General features: G+C 41.4%; 1 non-coding gene across 1 annotated transcript; it reads right to left on the bottom strand.

The window, feature by feature from the left end:
- Positions 1-15,318: 15,318 nt before the first annotated feature.
- Positions 15,319-15,441, bottom strand: LOC139035794 (small nucleolar RNA SNORA26). Its single transcript, XR_011488506.1, has one exon. It is a non-coding gene; the product is annotated as a small nucleolar RNA SNORA26 (small nucleolar RNA).
- Positions 15,442-15,671: the final 230 nt, after the last annotated feature.

The following is a 15,671-nucleotide window of genomic DNA, read 5'->3' as shown; positions in this document are numbered from 1 at the left end:
TCCCCATCTATTTGCCATGAAGTGATGGGACTAGATGCCATGATCTTAGTTTTCTGAATGTTGAGCTGTAAGCCAACTTTTTCATTCTCCTCGTTCACTTTCATCAAGAGGCTTCTTAGTTCTTATTCACTTTCTGCCATATGGGTGGTGTCATCTGCATGTCTGAGGTTATTGATATTTCTCCTGGCAATCTTGATTCCAACTTGTGCTTCATCTAGCCCAGCGTTTCTCATGATGTACTCTGCATATAAGTTAAATAAGCAGGGTGACAATATACAGCCTTGACATACTCCTTTTCCTATTAGGAACCAGTCTATTGTTCCATGTCCAGTTCTAACTGTTGCCCCCTGACCTGCATATAGGTTTCTCAAGAGGCAGGTCAGGTGGTCTGGTATTCCCATCTCTTTCAGAATTTTCCACAGTTTATTGTGATCCACACTTTATTGTAATACTTTATTGTAATATAATAAACTATGATCCACAGTTTATTGTGATCAAAGGATTTGGCATAGTCAATAAAGCAGAAATAGATGTTTTTCTGGAACTCTCTTGCTTTTTCGATGATCCAGCAGATGTTGGCAATTTGATCTCTGGTTCCTCTGCCTTTTCTAAAACCAGCTTGAAAGTCTGGAAGTTCATAGTTCACGTATTGCTGAAGCCTGGCTTGGAGAATTCTGAGCATTACTTTACTAGAGTGTGAGATGAGTGCAGTTGTGCGGTAGTTTGAGCATTCTTTGGCATTGTCTTTCTTTGGGATTGGAATGAAAACTGACCTTTTCCAGTCCTGTGGCTACATAGAGCTTTTTAGACTAAAAATGTTTTAGCCTTTAAACCATTGAACATGTTTTATGTTTTAACATCATATGTAGAAGAGTGTTTGCAAACTGGTGACATAGAAATGGAGCCAGCTTCTATGTTTCCTTTGGCAGGGTCAGTGTTGTTGTAGTTGTTGTTTTTGTAATTGAATGTGGATTCCTTTATGTGGCGCCTTCCTGTTTGCAGTCTGTCCCACACCCGGTTAGTTGTTCTGCTCTCATAGCTTGATTCATGTACTCATGTTACCTGGAAGGCATATGAGTTTTCAACCTCTGCTATAAACAGAAGGAATATTAGGGATTATCAAATATATGTGAGATGTCCTTTGGTCCAAGTTCTCCCAAATAGCCCCCAAACAGAAGGTTTCACTTCCCTTATACTGTTTCATTGCCACTAATCTCAGTTATTTTTTGTTGCCACTGCTGGGAATCATCATAAAGGGTTGATGAGAGGTGGGCTTTTTACCTAAAACTCTCTTTCCTGGGTACATAGCCATTCCTCATTTTACCTTTTCTGGTAGTCCAGCTGGTGCCAGGATAACTCAGGAATTAGGGAAGCCAATCCTCTGCACAGTTGAAAATCTGCCTCCTTATCAGCAGTTCCTCTGTATCCATGATTCAGCATCCTCAGATTCAACCACCAGCAAACAGCATATTTGTTGTTTAGTTGCTAAGTCATGCCTGACTCTTTGCGACCCCATGGACTGTAGCTCTCCAGGCTCCTCTGTCTATGGGATTTCCCAGGCAAGAATACTGGAGTAGGTTGCCATTTCCTTCTCTAGGGGATTTCCCCAACCCAGAGACAGAATCCGAGTCTCCTGCATTGGCAGGCGAATTCTTTAACACTGAGCCCCCTGGGAAGCCTGAAATCCCATATAACTATAGTATTTACTATTGAAAAAAAATACATGTATAAGTGGACCTGTCATTTCAAACCCGTGTTGTTCAAGGGTCATCTGAGCTTCATTCCCTCCGCCCACTGCAGTGGCCGCAGTCAACACGATCCCAGCACGACAGTCGCGTTAACCCACATCACACAGTTCCTCCCCTGCTAGGGGCCCTGTTTACTTATGTAAAATTCAAGTCAAAGCCAGGTGGCTTTCCAGATTCTTTTCTTGCAATTGGCTTAGCATATACTTAGAGCAAAAACCAGCCTTTTCCCACATTTCTTTTTTTTTTTTTTTTTTTTTGCATTTCCCTTGTAATCAGCAAGCACTTGCTTGAGTTGGCTAGGAGGATACCTCTGGCTCCTATTCCTGCCTTTAACTTCTGCCCATTCCTAGTTTCTGGGGAAATAGTGATTTCCATTTTTGCTGGACTGTTCAGAGCTTCTTTCCACCACAGGTAAAAATGCTTCTCTCAGAGCTCACAGATCTGCCAACTTGTACAGTTTCCTGGATGCCACAGAAAAACCCTGTAGCCAATGTTCCCGTAAATTCTGGAAACCCCCAGTCTCCCAGGCTGTCCTCCCAGCATGACAATTGCTTCCCAAGTTCTATTTCTAGCTCTGAAATTTTCTCTCCTCTCCTCCGTTTCCTTCAATGCCTTCTAACAGCATAAGTAGCCAGTCTTCCTCCGTCAAGTGCCCTTTTCCTCTTTTTCTTTAAAAAAAAGAAAACCCAGAAACTATAACTTATGAGTGCTTATTATGTGGAGTTAGCTGTGCTAAGTGCTTCATAGGCATTGTGTAATCTTCACAGTAACCCCAAGAGGTAGGTACTTTGCCATTCCCATTTTATTGATGACAATACTGAGGCACACAGGTTAAATGGGAACCTTCCCAAGATCATGCCAATAGTAAGCACCGAACTCAGAGGAGGACTGCAGCCCAGGCCAAATGACAGCAGAGATCATGGTCTTTAGAGAGACTTTATTCTTCCTGTTTAGGAAACTGTTTTTCTGGAAATAACTTCCCAAATTCTTTGTAACCTCATCCAACTCATGGCCCTTCCCACTCACCTGGCCCAACACAGAGGTCCCTTCCCCTGATCAAGAGAAGTTTAGATTCACTGGACATACAATTAGTTACTGACAATTAGTTACTGACAGAAAACAGTCTGCTCCGTCCAGGCCATCATCCCCATGATGACTCTCAGATTGTGTGTGATCCCTGGCTTGTCCAGGCATACTGAAACTTTGATGCTTTAAGTAGGTAGAGGAAAGGGAATACCATAATTCCCGAGATAGGCAATCTAACCTTGATTTCCTTCATCTTTGAAAGATCAGTGAAACTTCATTTGCTTCTTTGAATGGGAGAAGGTGGAGCAGAGGCCAAAGGTCCCCTTCTCCTGTGGGGTTGGCATGTGATGTCTGTATGGCCCATCAGCTCCCACACACAGTTCCTGGTTTAGGAGTCATACTCTGGGGACAACCCCATGTCTTGGTCTAGACCCTTCAGGGGACATACTCACCAGGTTGATGGGTGTGTGGCATGAAAAAGGAGAGATGGTGGCATAAAGAAAATGTCCTGGGTGGTGGGGTGGGAGTGGTATTCAGCCCAGGACGCATTAGACATGAGGACCTCGCTGAGGAGTTGATATTTGATGGGAAACTCTTTTGGGCTGGACTGAAAGATTCCCCTCCCTTTGTCTTTCTTACAAAAAAGCCTGCTATTTTCTCATTTCTGTTTCCTATTGGTTTGCACATCACTGTTTTATTCATCAGTTGATTCTGAAGAGGATTTGGTGAGGGCTTTTAGCCTGGTGATAATAGTAGAAATCTTTGTCCATGTAAACCATTTTTTGGGTACAAGCTGGTATATGCTGCTGCTACTGCTGCTAAGTCGCTTCAGTCGTGTCCAACTCTGTGCGACCCCATAGACGGCAGCCCACCAGGCTCCCCCGTCCCTGGGATTCTCCAGGAAGAATACTGGAGTGGGTTGCCATTTCCTCCTCCAATACATGAAAGTGATAAGTGAAAGTGACGTCGCTCAGTCGAGTCCAACTTGTAGCGACCCCATGGACTGCAGCCCACCAGGCTCCTCCGTCCATGGGATTTTCCAGGCAAGAGTACTGGAGTGGGGTGCCATTGCCTTCTCTGAGCTGGTATATGACTTTAGTTTAAATGCAAGAAGGTAAAGTGGTTGTCTGAGGAGGCCTTACAAATAGATGAGAAAAAAAGAGTAGTGAAAGGCAAAGGAGAAAGGGAAAGACCCATTTGAGTGCAGAATTCCAAAGAATAACAAGGAGAGATAAGAAAACCTTCTTAAGTGAACAATACAAAGAAATAGCGGAAAACCAAGAATGGGAAAGACTAGAGATCTCTTCTAGAAAATTGGAGATACCAAGGGAACATTTCGTGCAAAGATGGGCTCAATAAAGGATAGAAATGGCCAGGACCTCACAGAAGAAGAGATTAAGAAGAGGTGACAAGAAATTAGAGAAGAATTGTACAAAGAAGGTCTTAACACCCTGGATAGACACGATGGTGTGGTCACTCACCTAGAGCCAGACATCCTGGAGTGTGAAGTCAAGTGGGCTTTAGGAAGCACTACTACAAGCAAAGCTAGTGGAGGTGATGGAATTCCAGTTGAGCTGTTTCAAATCCTAGAAGATGATGCTGTTAGAATGCCACACTCAATATGTCAGCAAATTTGGAAAACTCAGCAATGGCCACAGGACTGGAAAAGGTCAGTTTTCATTCCAATCCCAAAGAAGGGCAATGACAAAAAAATGTTCAAACTACTATTCAATTGCTCTCATTTCACATACTAGCAAAGTAAGGCTCAAAATCCTTCAGGCTAGGTTTCAACAGTACATGAACCTCCAGATGTACACAATGGGTTTAGAAAAGGCAGAGGAACCAGAGATCAAATTGCCAACATCCATTGGATTATATAAAAGGCAAGGGAATTCCTAAAAGACATATACTTCTGCTTCTGCATTGTTTGCACTAAAGCCTTTGACTATGTGAATCACAAAAAAACTGGAAAATTCTTAAGAGATGGGAATTCCAGACCACTTTACCTGCTTTCTGAGAAACCTGTATGCAGGTCAAGAAGCAAAAGTTAGAACCAGACATAAAACAATGAACTGGGTCAAAATTGGGAAAGGAGTATGTCAAGGCTGTATATTGTCACCCTGCTTATTTAACTTATATGAAGAGTACATCATGTGAAATGCTGGGCTGAATGAAGCACAAGCTGGAATCAAGATTGCCAGGAGAAATATCAACAACCTCAGATATGCATCTAATACCACTCTAATGACAGGAAGCAAAGAGGAACTAAAGAGCTTCTTGATGAGGGTGAAAGAGAAGAGTGAAAAAGCTAGCTTAAAACTCAACATTCAACAAATGAAGATCATGGTATCTGGTCCCATCACTTCATGGCAAATAGATGGGAAAAACTGGAAAGAGTGACAGACTTTGTTTTCTGTGCTCCAAAATCATGGAGGACACTGACTGGAGCCCAAAATTAAAAGATGCTTGCTGCTTGGAAGAAAAGCTATGATAAATCTAGCCAGTATATTAAAAAGCAGAGACATCACATTCCTGACAAAAGTCTGTATAGCCAAAAGTGTAGTTTTTCTAGTAGTCATGTATAGATGTGAGAGTTGGACCATACAGAAGGCTGAGCACTGAAGAACTGATGCTTTCAAATTGCTGGAGAAGACTCTTGAGAGTCCCTTTGACTGAAAGGAGATCCAGCCAGTCCATCCTAAAGGAAATCAGTCCTGAATATTCATTGGAAGGACTGAAGCTGAAGCTCCAATACTTTGGCCAGCTGATGCGAAGAGCCAACTCATTGGGAAAGACCCTGATGCTGGGAGAAATTGAGGGCAAGAGGAGAAGGGGGTGACAGAGGATGAGATAGTTTGATGGCATCGCCAACTCAATGGACGTGAGTTTGAGCAAACCCTGAGAGATAGTGGAGGACAGGGAAGCCTGGCGTGCTACAGTCCATGGAATTGCCAAGAGTCGGAGATGACAGGGACTGAACAACAACAAATATCATTATCAGTGCACAGCCCTCAGTTAACTTAGTAAAGTAGTAACATATTTTTAAGTAGTAAAAGTATTATCATCCTCCAGTTTCTGAACCTCAAGATTATAGAAACCTATATGTTTTTCAAATTAACATGTGCATATAATAGGAACCCAAAAGAGTAAAGCAAGGGATACATTACAAATCAAATTCTCTCTAACTTATTCTTCCCCAGTTTCTACTTTTCTTTGTTTTTAAAACCTACCCAGATTAAAGAATTTTTAAAAGGAGCTGGCATTTTCAGAAACAAGCTTCCAGCCATACAATTACAAATCAACTAGAATAACTAACATGAAAAATAGAAAATGTTGGGAAGGATGGGGGAACCCCGGAACTCTCATCTCTTCTGGTTCAGTTCAGTTCAGTCACTCAGAAGTGTCCAACTCTTTGCAACCACATGGACTGCAGCACGCCAGGCTACCCTGTCCATCACTAGCTCTCAGAGTTTGCTCAAGCTCATGCCCATCAAGTCAGTGATGCCATCCAACCATCTCATCCTAGGTTGCCCCCTTTTCTTCCTGCCTTCAATCTTTCCCAGCATCAGGGTCTTTTCAAATGAGTCAGTTCTTCGCATCAGGTGGTCAAAGTATTGGAGCTTCAGCTTCAGCATCAGTCCTTCCAATGAATATTCAGGACTGATTTCCTTCAGGATGGACTGGTTGGATCTCCTTGCAGTTCAAGGGACTCTCAAGAGTCTTCTCCAGTACCACGGTTCAAAAGCATCAATTCTTCAGCAGTCAGCTTTCTTTATAGTCCAACTCTCACATCCATACATGACTACTGGAAAAACCATAGCTATGACTAGACAGACCTTTGTTGGCAAAGTAATGTCTCTGCTTTTTAATATGCTGTCTAGGTTGGTCATAGCTTTTCTTCCAGGGAGCAAGCATCTTTTAATTTCATGGCTGCAGTCACCATCTGCAGTGATTTTGGAGCCCCCCAAAATAAAATCTGTCACTGTTTCCATTGTTTCCCCATCTATTTGCCATGAAGTGATGGGACCAGATGCCATGATATTAGTTTTCTGACTGTTGAGTTTTAAGCCAACTTTTTCACTCTCCTCTTTCACTTTCATCAAGAGGCTCTTTAGTTCTTCACTTTCTGCCATAAGGGTGGTGTCATCTGCGTATCTGAGGTTATTGATATTTCTCCCAGCAACCTTGATTCCAGCTTGTGCTTCATCCAGCCTGGCATTTCACATGATGTACTCTGCATATAAGTTAAATAAGCTGGCTGACAATATACAGCCTTGATGTACTCCTTTCCCATTTTGGAACCAGTCTGTTGTTCCATGTCTGGTTCTAACTGTTGCTTCTTGACCTGCATACAGATTTCTCAGGAGGCAGGTAAGGTTGTCTTGTATTCCCATCTCTTGAAGAATTTTCCACAGTTTCTTGTGATCCACACAGTCAAAGGCTTTGGTGGAGACAGTAAGGCAGAAGTAGATTTTTTCTGGAACTCTCTTGCTTTTTTGATAATCCAACAGATGTTGGCAATTTGATCTCTGGTTCTTCTGTCTTTTCTAAATCCAACTTGAACATCTGGAAGTTCATGGTTCACGTATTGCTGAAGCCTGGCTTGGAGGATATTTAGCACTGTTTTGCTAGCATGAGAGATGAGTGCAATTGTGTGGTAGTTTGAACATTCTTTGGCATTGTCTTTCTTTGGGATTGGAATGAAAATTGACATTTTCCAATCCTGTGGCCACTGCTGAGTTTTCCAAATTTGCTGGCATATTGAGTGCAGCACTTTCACAGCATCATCTTTTAGGATTTGGAATAGCTCACCTGGAATTCCATTACCTCCACTAGCTTTGTTTGTAGTGATGCTTCTTAAGGCCCACTTGACTTTGCATTCCAGGATATCTGGATCTAGGTGAGTGATCATACCATCATGGTTATCTAGGTCATTAAGATCTTTTTTGTATAATTCTTCTGTGTATTCTTGCCACCTCTTCTTAATATCTTTTGCCTCTGTCAGGTCCATACCATTTCTGTTTATTATTGTGCCCATCTTTGCATGAAATGTTCCCTTGATAGCTCTAATTTTCTTGAAGAGACCTCTAGTCTTTCCCATTCTGTTGTTTTCCTCTATTTCTTTGCATTGATCACTGAGAAAGGCTTTCTTATCTCTCCTTGCTATTCTTTGGAACTCTGCATTCAAATGGGTATATTTTTCCTTTTCTCTTTTGCCTTTAGCTTCTCTTCTTTTCTCTGCTATTTGTAAGGCCTCCTCAGACAACCATTTTGCCTTTTTGCATTTTTCGTAGGGATGGTCTTAATCACTGCATCCTATACAGTGTCAAGAATCTCTGTCAGTAGTTCTTAAGGCACTCTATCAGATCTAATCCTTTGAATCTATTTGTCACTTACACTGTATAATTATAAGGAATTTAATTTAGGTCATACCCGATTGGTCTAGTGGTTTTCCCTACTTTCTTCAATTTAAGTCTGAATTTTACAATAAGGAGTTCATGATCTGAGCCATAGTCAGCTCCAAGTCTTGTTTTTGCTGACTGTATAGAGTTCTCCATCTTCAACTATAAAGAATATGTAATCAATCTGATTTTGGTATTGACTATCTGGTTATGTTCATGTGTAGAATTGTCTCTTGTGTTGTTGGAAAAGGGTGTTTGCTATGACAAGTGTTGTCTCTTGTCAAAACTCTGTTAGCCTTTGCCCTGCTTCATTTTGTACTTTAAGGCCAAGCTTGCCTGTTACGCCAGGTATCTCTTGACTTCCTACTTTTGCATTCAAGTCCCCTATGATTGAAAAGGACATCTTTTTTTGGTGTTAGTTCTAGAACATCTTGTAGGTCTTCATGGAAGAGTACAACTTCAGCTTCTTCTGCCTTAATGGTTGGGGCATAGACTTGAATTACTGTGCTATTGAATGGTTTGCCTTGGAAACTAAGAGATCATTCTGTCGTTTTTGAGATTGTACCCAAGTATTGCATTTCGGACTCTTTTGTTGGCTATGAGGGCCACTCCATTTCTTCTGAGGGATTCTTGCCCCCAGTAGTTGATGTAATGGTCATCTGAAATAAATTTGCCCATTCCAGTCCATTTTAGTTCACGGATTCCTAAGATGTCAATGTTCACTCTTGGCATCTCCTGTTTGAGATGGCAAACATTTCCAATTTGCCTTGATTCATGGCCCTAACATTCCAGGGTCCTGTGCAATATTGCTCTTTACAGCATTGGACTTGACTTTCATCACCAGTCACATCCACAACCGGGCGTTGTTTTTGCTTTGGCTACATCTCTTCATGCTCTCTGTAATTATTTCTCCACTCTCCTCCGTCACATATTGGGCACATACGGTCCTGAGGAGTTCATCTTTCAGTGTCATATCTTTTTGCCTTTTCACACTGTTCCTTGCTGGTAAGAGTTCAGATTGGTACAGCTCTTTAGGAAAAATGTTTGGTGGTATCTTTTGGAGCTGCACATATCTGTATCAAGCAATTTCGTTCCTGGGTGAAACATGTATAATTGTTCCTTGAAATAAATGTACAAAATATTCCCAGCAACCCATTCATAAAAGGCCCAAACTGGGAACTGCCCGTCGATAACGGCATGGATAAATGAATTGCGACACACTTACACTGTGGCATTCTGTACGTAAAGTGAATGATTTACTTGTAACTACATGCAACAATATGGATGAATCTCACACTGTTGTGTAAAAGGATCCAGACACAAAAGGGCATTACTGTAAGATCACATTTATATTATGTACAGAAGCAGGAAAACTAAACTGTACTCTTAGAAGTCACAATATTGGTTACCCTAGGGAGTGCTTTCAGGTTGCTGGTAATGTTTTAGTTCTTGGATATTAGTGCTGTGGGCACCATGAACTTTGCCCATACAAAATGACAACCTTGATAAATGTTGTGTGTTCTGCCTATTACAACTGATTGGCCATTACCCATCTCTCCCCCTCTCCTTGAGCCTTCCTATTCCCTGAGACACAACAATACTGAAATTAGGCCAATTAATAACCCTGCAATGGCCTGTAAGTGTTCAAATGAAAGGAAGAGTCACACGTCTCAACTTAAATGAAGTATCTTGGTTTAAAAAGAGATAGGCTGAAAGCTAGACCTCTTGCATTAAAGAGTTAGCCAAGCTGTGAATGCAAAGGTAAAGTTCTTAAAAAAAAAAAATGTCCACCCCAGTGAACTCACTATAAGAAAGTGAAACAGCCTTATTTATTATAAGATATAGAGAAAGTTTTAGTGGTCTGGATAGAAGACCAAACCAGCTACAACATTTCCTTAAGGGAAGGTTTAATCCAGGGCAAGGCCTTAATTATTTTCAATTCTATGAAGGCTGAAGATTACTGATCAGGCGTTTTATAGAATATCTATCCCCATCCCTTTCTCGGACCATCCCTTCCCCTCACCTTCATTGCAAGCCAGGTCAGCTTGTTCTGGAGTTACTGTTATGACACAGAAAGCAAAAATCCCTGGAAAAGTTCAATCTCCAAATAGCTTCACTGATCCAGTCTTGTCTTCTTCTGAAACAAAATGAATACCACCTCTCTTGCTTTTCAGTTTTGAGTGTCCATCAGTCTACCTTTAGTACCTGTGGGGTGGCAGAAGACTTGGTCTTTTGATCCCAGGCAACTTGCTTTTAGAAATGCCTATAGTTAAGTCTTAAAGAGCTGTGTGACTATACGGTTGGGTGAGAAGCTCAGACAGTTTTCTCTTCTTCAGTTCTTCAATGTATGGTTCTTTTGTCCTTGTGGTCTTGGTTATTCTGTAAGTTTCAGGTCAAAGTTTTGCATGGAAAATCCTTCCCTGATCACCTCTTCCCATTTGACTTTAGAGTAGGAACTTTGTGTGCAGTCACCTTCCAAGGTAAGAAAATGTGTTTCAAGTCCCAAAATATTTATAGATTGTTAATATACTCTAGAACACAGCTAAGAACTGCTTATATCTAAAACACAGTTTAGTTATAAAATGTTAAAGACATTGATATAAAATTAAGAATCATAAAAAATATTAAGGACCATAGTGTTTTTAACTGGCTTTCCTGAGATATGGATTTGATTTCAGGTAGTTTATCTGGGATGTGACTCTGGGCAACCAGAGTGAAGAGTGGGAACAGTAAGACAAGGATGGGGTAAGGCCCGGGTGTGGTCCGCTAAGGAGGTCACTGCTGCTACTGCTGCTGCTAAGTCACTTCAGTCGTGTCCGACTCTGTTCCACCCCATCCCTGGGATCCTCCAGGCAAGAACACTGGAGTGGGTTGCCATTTCCTTCTCCAATGCATAAAAGTGAAAAGTGAAAGTGAAGTCGCTCACATGTCCGACTGTTCGCGACCCCATGGACTGCAGCCTACCAGGCTCCTCCGTCCGTGGGATTTTCCAGGCAAGAGTACCGGAGTGGGGTGCCATTGCCTCCTCCAAGGAGGTCACTAGTTGGAGGCAATGGGATTGCATCGCTTCTGCTGTGGGATCTCCAGACCCAGGATGTCTGTGAGACTGTCTCCTTGGAGGGACAGGATGTGGAGCATTAATCCACCGGGTCTGTTTCCCTTTGACTGAGGGCTGCCCTGAGGCCGTCTGGTTATCTGCCTCACACACTGGCTGCTCCCCTGTGTGAAGAGGGGTTTGCAGCCCATAAGGGAGAGGGCCCTGGGCCAGCGGGCAGGTGACTCTGGCACCCCTCAAGGAGGGCACTGTCAGGGCCTGGGGGGTCTGAGTCACAGGGAACTGGCCTCGGTAGCTAATGTGAATTCAGTCAGGGGTACCCAGGGCCCCAGAGCTGTCTGCTAGAGTTACACTACGGACTGAGGATACGAGATGGGAGACACTGCTGTGGCTTGAAATTCTGGTCTGGAGCTCTCCACAACATCAGATTAGGGAAACGGTTCTGGGAGCTTATTGCTATTAATTCATTTGTACAAGGCCCCACATGTGATTGCATCACAGCTCTGTGGGTTATTCCAGGCGGGTATTATTCTCCTGACTCTTTAAAAAAAAAAATCATGGTAAGATGTAGATAACACAAGATTTACCATTTAAACTATTTTCATGTGAACACTTGGGTGGCATTAAGTACATTCCCTTTGTCATGTACTCACTATGACCATCCCTTTCTAGAACTTCTAGAACTTTTAAAAATATCTTCCCACACTGAAACTCAGTACCCATTAAACAATGAATCCCCATTTTGACCTCCCCTCATTTCCTGGACCATTCTATTTTCTGCCTCTATGAACTTGACTACTCTGGGAACCCTATATAAGTGGGATCATATAGCATTTTTTTCTTTTATGACTGACTTATTTCACCTATCATAATGTCTTCAAGGTTCATTCATGTTGTAGCATATGAGACTTTTCTTCCTCTTCAAGGCTAAATAATATACCATTTTGTGTATATACTACATTTTGTTCATCCGTGAATTTACACTTGGGTTACTTCTACTTTTTGGCTATTGTGAATAATGCTGCTGTGAACATAGGTATACAAAAATACGTTTGGGTTCTGCTTTCAAATAGGGTATACACCCAGAAGTAGAATAACATGATAATTCTTTTAGGTAAAAATAAAAAGTCAATCTAAAGGTGAAATAGAGAATTTTGTTCAAGCCAGTCTGACAGATATAACCCAGGAGACAGTCTTCAGAAAACTCCGAGGACTATTCTTTTTGTTAGAAATCAAAGGCACAGTCTTACACATTTTCAAGGCAAAGGATTATACATCAAAATGACATGCTGACGTTTTACATAAAGTTTACCAGAGATACATAGTCCAGATAAACTTGTACTAAGCAAGCAACAGGTCACCATGACCCTTTACGGAACTAGGAAAGGAAAAATTAATCTTCTGAGGAGCTACACTGCTGTCATCAGAAAAAGTGAAAAAACTCATTGATTTTAATGATCTAACAGGCGTTCCTGGCTTTGGTTAATGGTTAATGTAAAATGAAGACACACATCACACAGAAGGGAGCAGTCAATATAGACAGAGAATATGTTATGCTGAATTTTCTTGTCTTGCCTTAAAACTTAAATTTTATCCCATCAGCTCTAATTTTAATTTTGTAAGGAGCCACTGTACTCTTTTCTTTAGTAGCTATACCATTATACGTTCTTGCCAAGAGTGTGCAGGTGTTCCAATTTCACCTCATCCTCACCAACACTTGCCATTTCTAGTGGATATGAGTTGATATCTCATTGTGGCTTTGGTTTGCTTTTCCTTAAAGTTTAGTGGTGTTGAGCATCTTTTTATATGCTTGTTGGCCGTTTCTGTGTCTTCTTTGGAGAAATGTCTATTCAAGTTGTTTATCCATTTTTTTAATCAGACTTTTAAAAAGTGTTGAGTTGTAGGAATTCTTTATATATTCTGGATATTAACCCTATTCAGGTATATGATTTGCAAATTTTCTCATTCCTTGTCATTGTTGTTTAGCTGTTAAGTCGTGTCTGACTCTTTTGCGACCCCATGGACTGTAGCCCACTAGTCTTCTTTATCCATGGGATTTCCCAGGCAAGAATACTCGAGTGGGTTGCCATTTCCTTCTCCAGGGGATCTTCCTGACCCATGGATCGAACCCACATCACCTGCATTTGCAGGCAGATTCTTTACCACTGAGCCACCAGGGAAGCCCTCTGTTTCCTTCATTTGTCTTTTTTCTTGACTCTCTTGTTTGTTTTTAAGATATTGGGGCTGAGAGTGATTTAATGATTTGTGAAGATCACACATATCTTTATTGGAGCCTTTATTGAACTTGAACATGGGTCCCTACTCTTTACCTAATCTCCTCTTTTCACTATCTCACCCCACTCTCTATCATTGGTCGTATCAACACTAATAGTAGTTTTTCTTCTGGCTATTGATACTGCGTAGGCAAAGAACCAAGCAACAGACTTTTAACTGGTCCTTTGGATGGCCCAGCATCTTAGTGCTCCTCTCCCATTATCCAGTGGTGATGCTTATAGAGATATAGAACATAGCTGGGTGCCTTTATTTACATTAATTAGCTAATTAATTAAATTTGTTTTCAGTATCATATCCTCCTTAAAATGTTCTATTCTGTTCCTTAAAGATGTTTCTAAGAATCAGAACATGTTCTTCAAAGGCTATTTATTCACTTTAACAACTGCTCACTATTTCATGGTGATGACAGCCGATGGGTTTTTCTACCATATTTTAAAGAAGACACTAATTAGATGGAGTGAGCTTCTATGCTCTCCAAATTAATCCCAAAGCACTAATGCTAATAGATTCAGACCATTGCCTTGTATGGTGCTTGACATAAAGTAGGCCTCCACTGAATATTTGTTAAATAAATGTCATGATGCTACAATGAAGGGAGAGAATTTTCAGGAAAGCTGGTTCATTGTTTGATTTAGCAGGGGAAAATAAGCAGTATTTTCCACATTATAGCCTCTGTGGAAATTGATTTTATTAGTCTCATTCTTCATGTCTGAGGCTTTGGGATGCAGCATCCTTAGGAGGAGACGGGGATAAATCTCTCCAAAAGAATGGACATAGCGAGTGCAATCAGCCTTTCTGGTTGGATGTTGAAGGGAGCCAAGATTTGAGCTCTTTTGATCAAAGCAACTTGCTTCCCCACTCTATTGTGGGAGGCTCTGAAAAGTTCTTTAGACAGCAGGAAACTATTTGGCCTTTCAACATCATTTCTTTTCAACAATGACCCTTGAGTAAATCACTGAGCTTTCCTGGGCTTCATCTTCCTCTCGTCAACATCAATAGAGTCAAACCAGAAGAGTTATTCTCCCTGGGCTCTAAGATGCTGTATTTCTATTTTCATTGGAAAGAAAATCTGGAAAAATAAATTGAGCAGATCTAAGAGTTATATGTACATACTCTGTTTTAAATCAGATCCTCACAGTCATTAAAGTTGATGGAAAACTTGAATAGATTTTTCCCCTCTTTCTATTTTTTACTTCAATCATTATCTCTAACTTGAAATTTCAGTTTACAACCTCAATTAGAAAGAAAGCTGAGTGCTGAAAAATTGATGCTTTTGAACTGTGGTGTTGGAGAAGACTCTTGAGAGTCCCTTGGACTGCAAGGAGATCCAACCAGTCCGTCCTAAAGGAAATCAGTCCTGAATATTCATTGGAAGGACTGATGTTGAAGTTGAGACTCCAATACTTTGCCACCAAATGTGAAGAACTGACTCATTGGAAAAGACCCTGATGCTGGGAAAGATTGAAGGCAGGAGGAGAAGGGGATGACAGAGGACGAGATGGTTGGATGGCATCACCGAATGGATGGACAAACTCCAGGAATTGGTGATGGACAGGGAGGCCTGGCGTGCTGCGGTTCATGGGGTTGCAAAGAGTCAGACATGATTGAGCCAATGAACTGAACCTCAGCTATGCATTCAACATGGTGTATATCTCATATGTATGGTTAGATTCTCATGTGAGAGTACCATAAAGATTTTTTTTTTTTTTGTCAAACCAAAGGTCAAGTTTAATGACTTTGGTATTAACTATACATATACTAGTAAGTGCTAAGACTTAAAATCTTCCAGTTCAGTTGTGACTCCAGACAGGATCCAGAGAGGAGGTCTAAAAATCTCTTCTCTGGGTTTTATGGAGGCTTTGTTTACCCTCCTGTGTTAGCCTCTTAAGGCACTGCGTCAGCCTTCAAAGGGCACTGGAAAGGGCGGCCATAAGGATTTTTTATTGCTGTTGTTCAGTCACCAAGTCATGTCTGACTGTCTGTGACCTCATGGACTGCAGCACACCAGGCTTCCCTGTCCTTTGCTGTCTCCCAGAGTTTGCTCAGATTCATGTCCATTGAGTGGGTGATGCTGTCCAACCATCTCATCCTCTGCTGCCCCCTTCTCCTTTTGCCCTCAGTCTTTCCCAGCATCAGGGTCTTTTC

Source organism: Odocoileus virginianus, chromosome 6 (genome assembly GCF_023699985.2).
Source record: "Odocoileus virginianus isolate 20LAN1187 ecotype Illinois chromosome 6, Ovbor_1.2, whole genome shotgun sequence".
Taxonomy (NCBI): Eukaryota; Metazoa; Chordata; class Mammalia; order Artiodactyla; family Cervidae; genus Odocoileus; species Odocoileus virginianus.
Note: the sequence above shows the minus strand (reverse complement) of the source record. Positions and strands in the feature narration are given on the sequence as shown.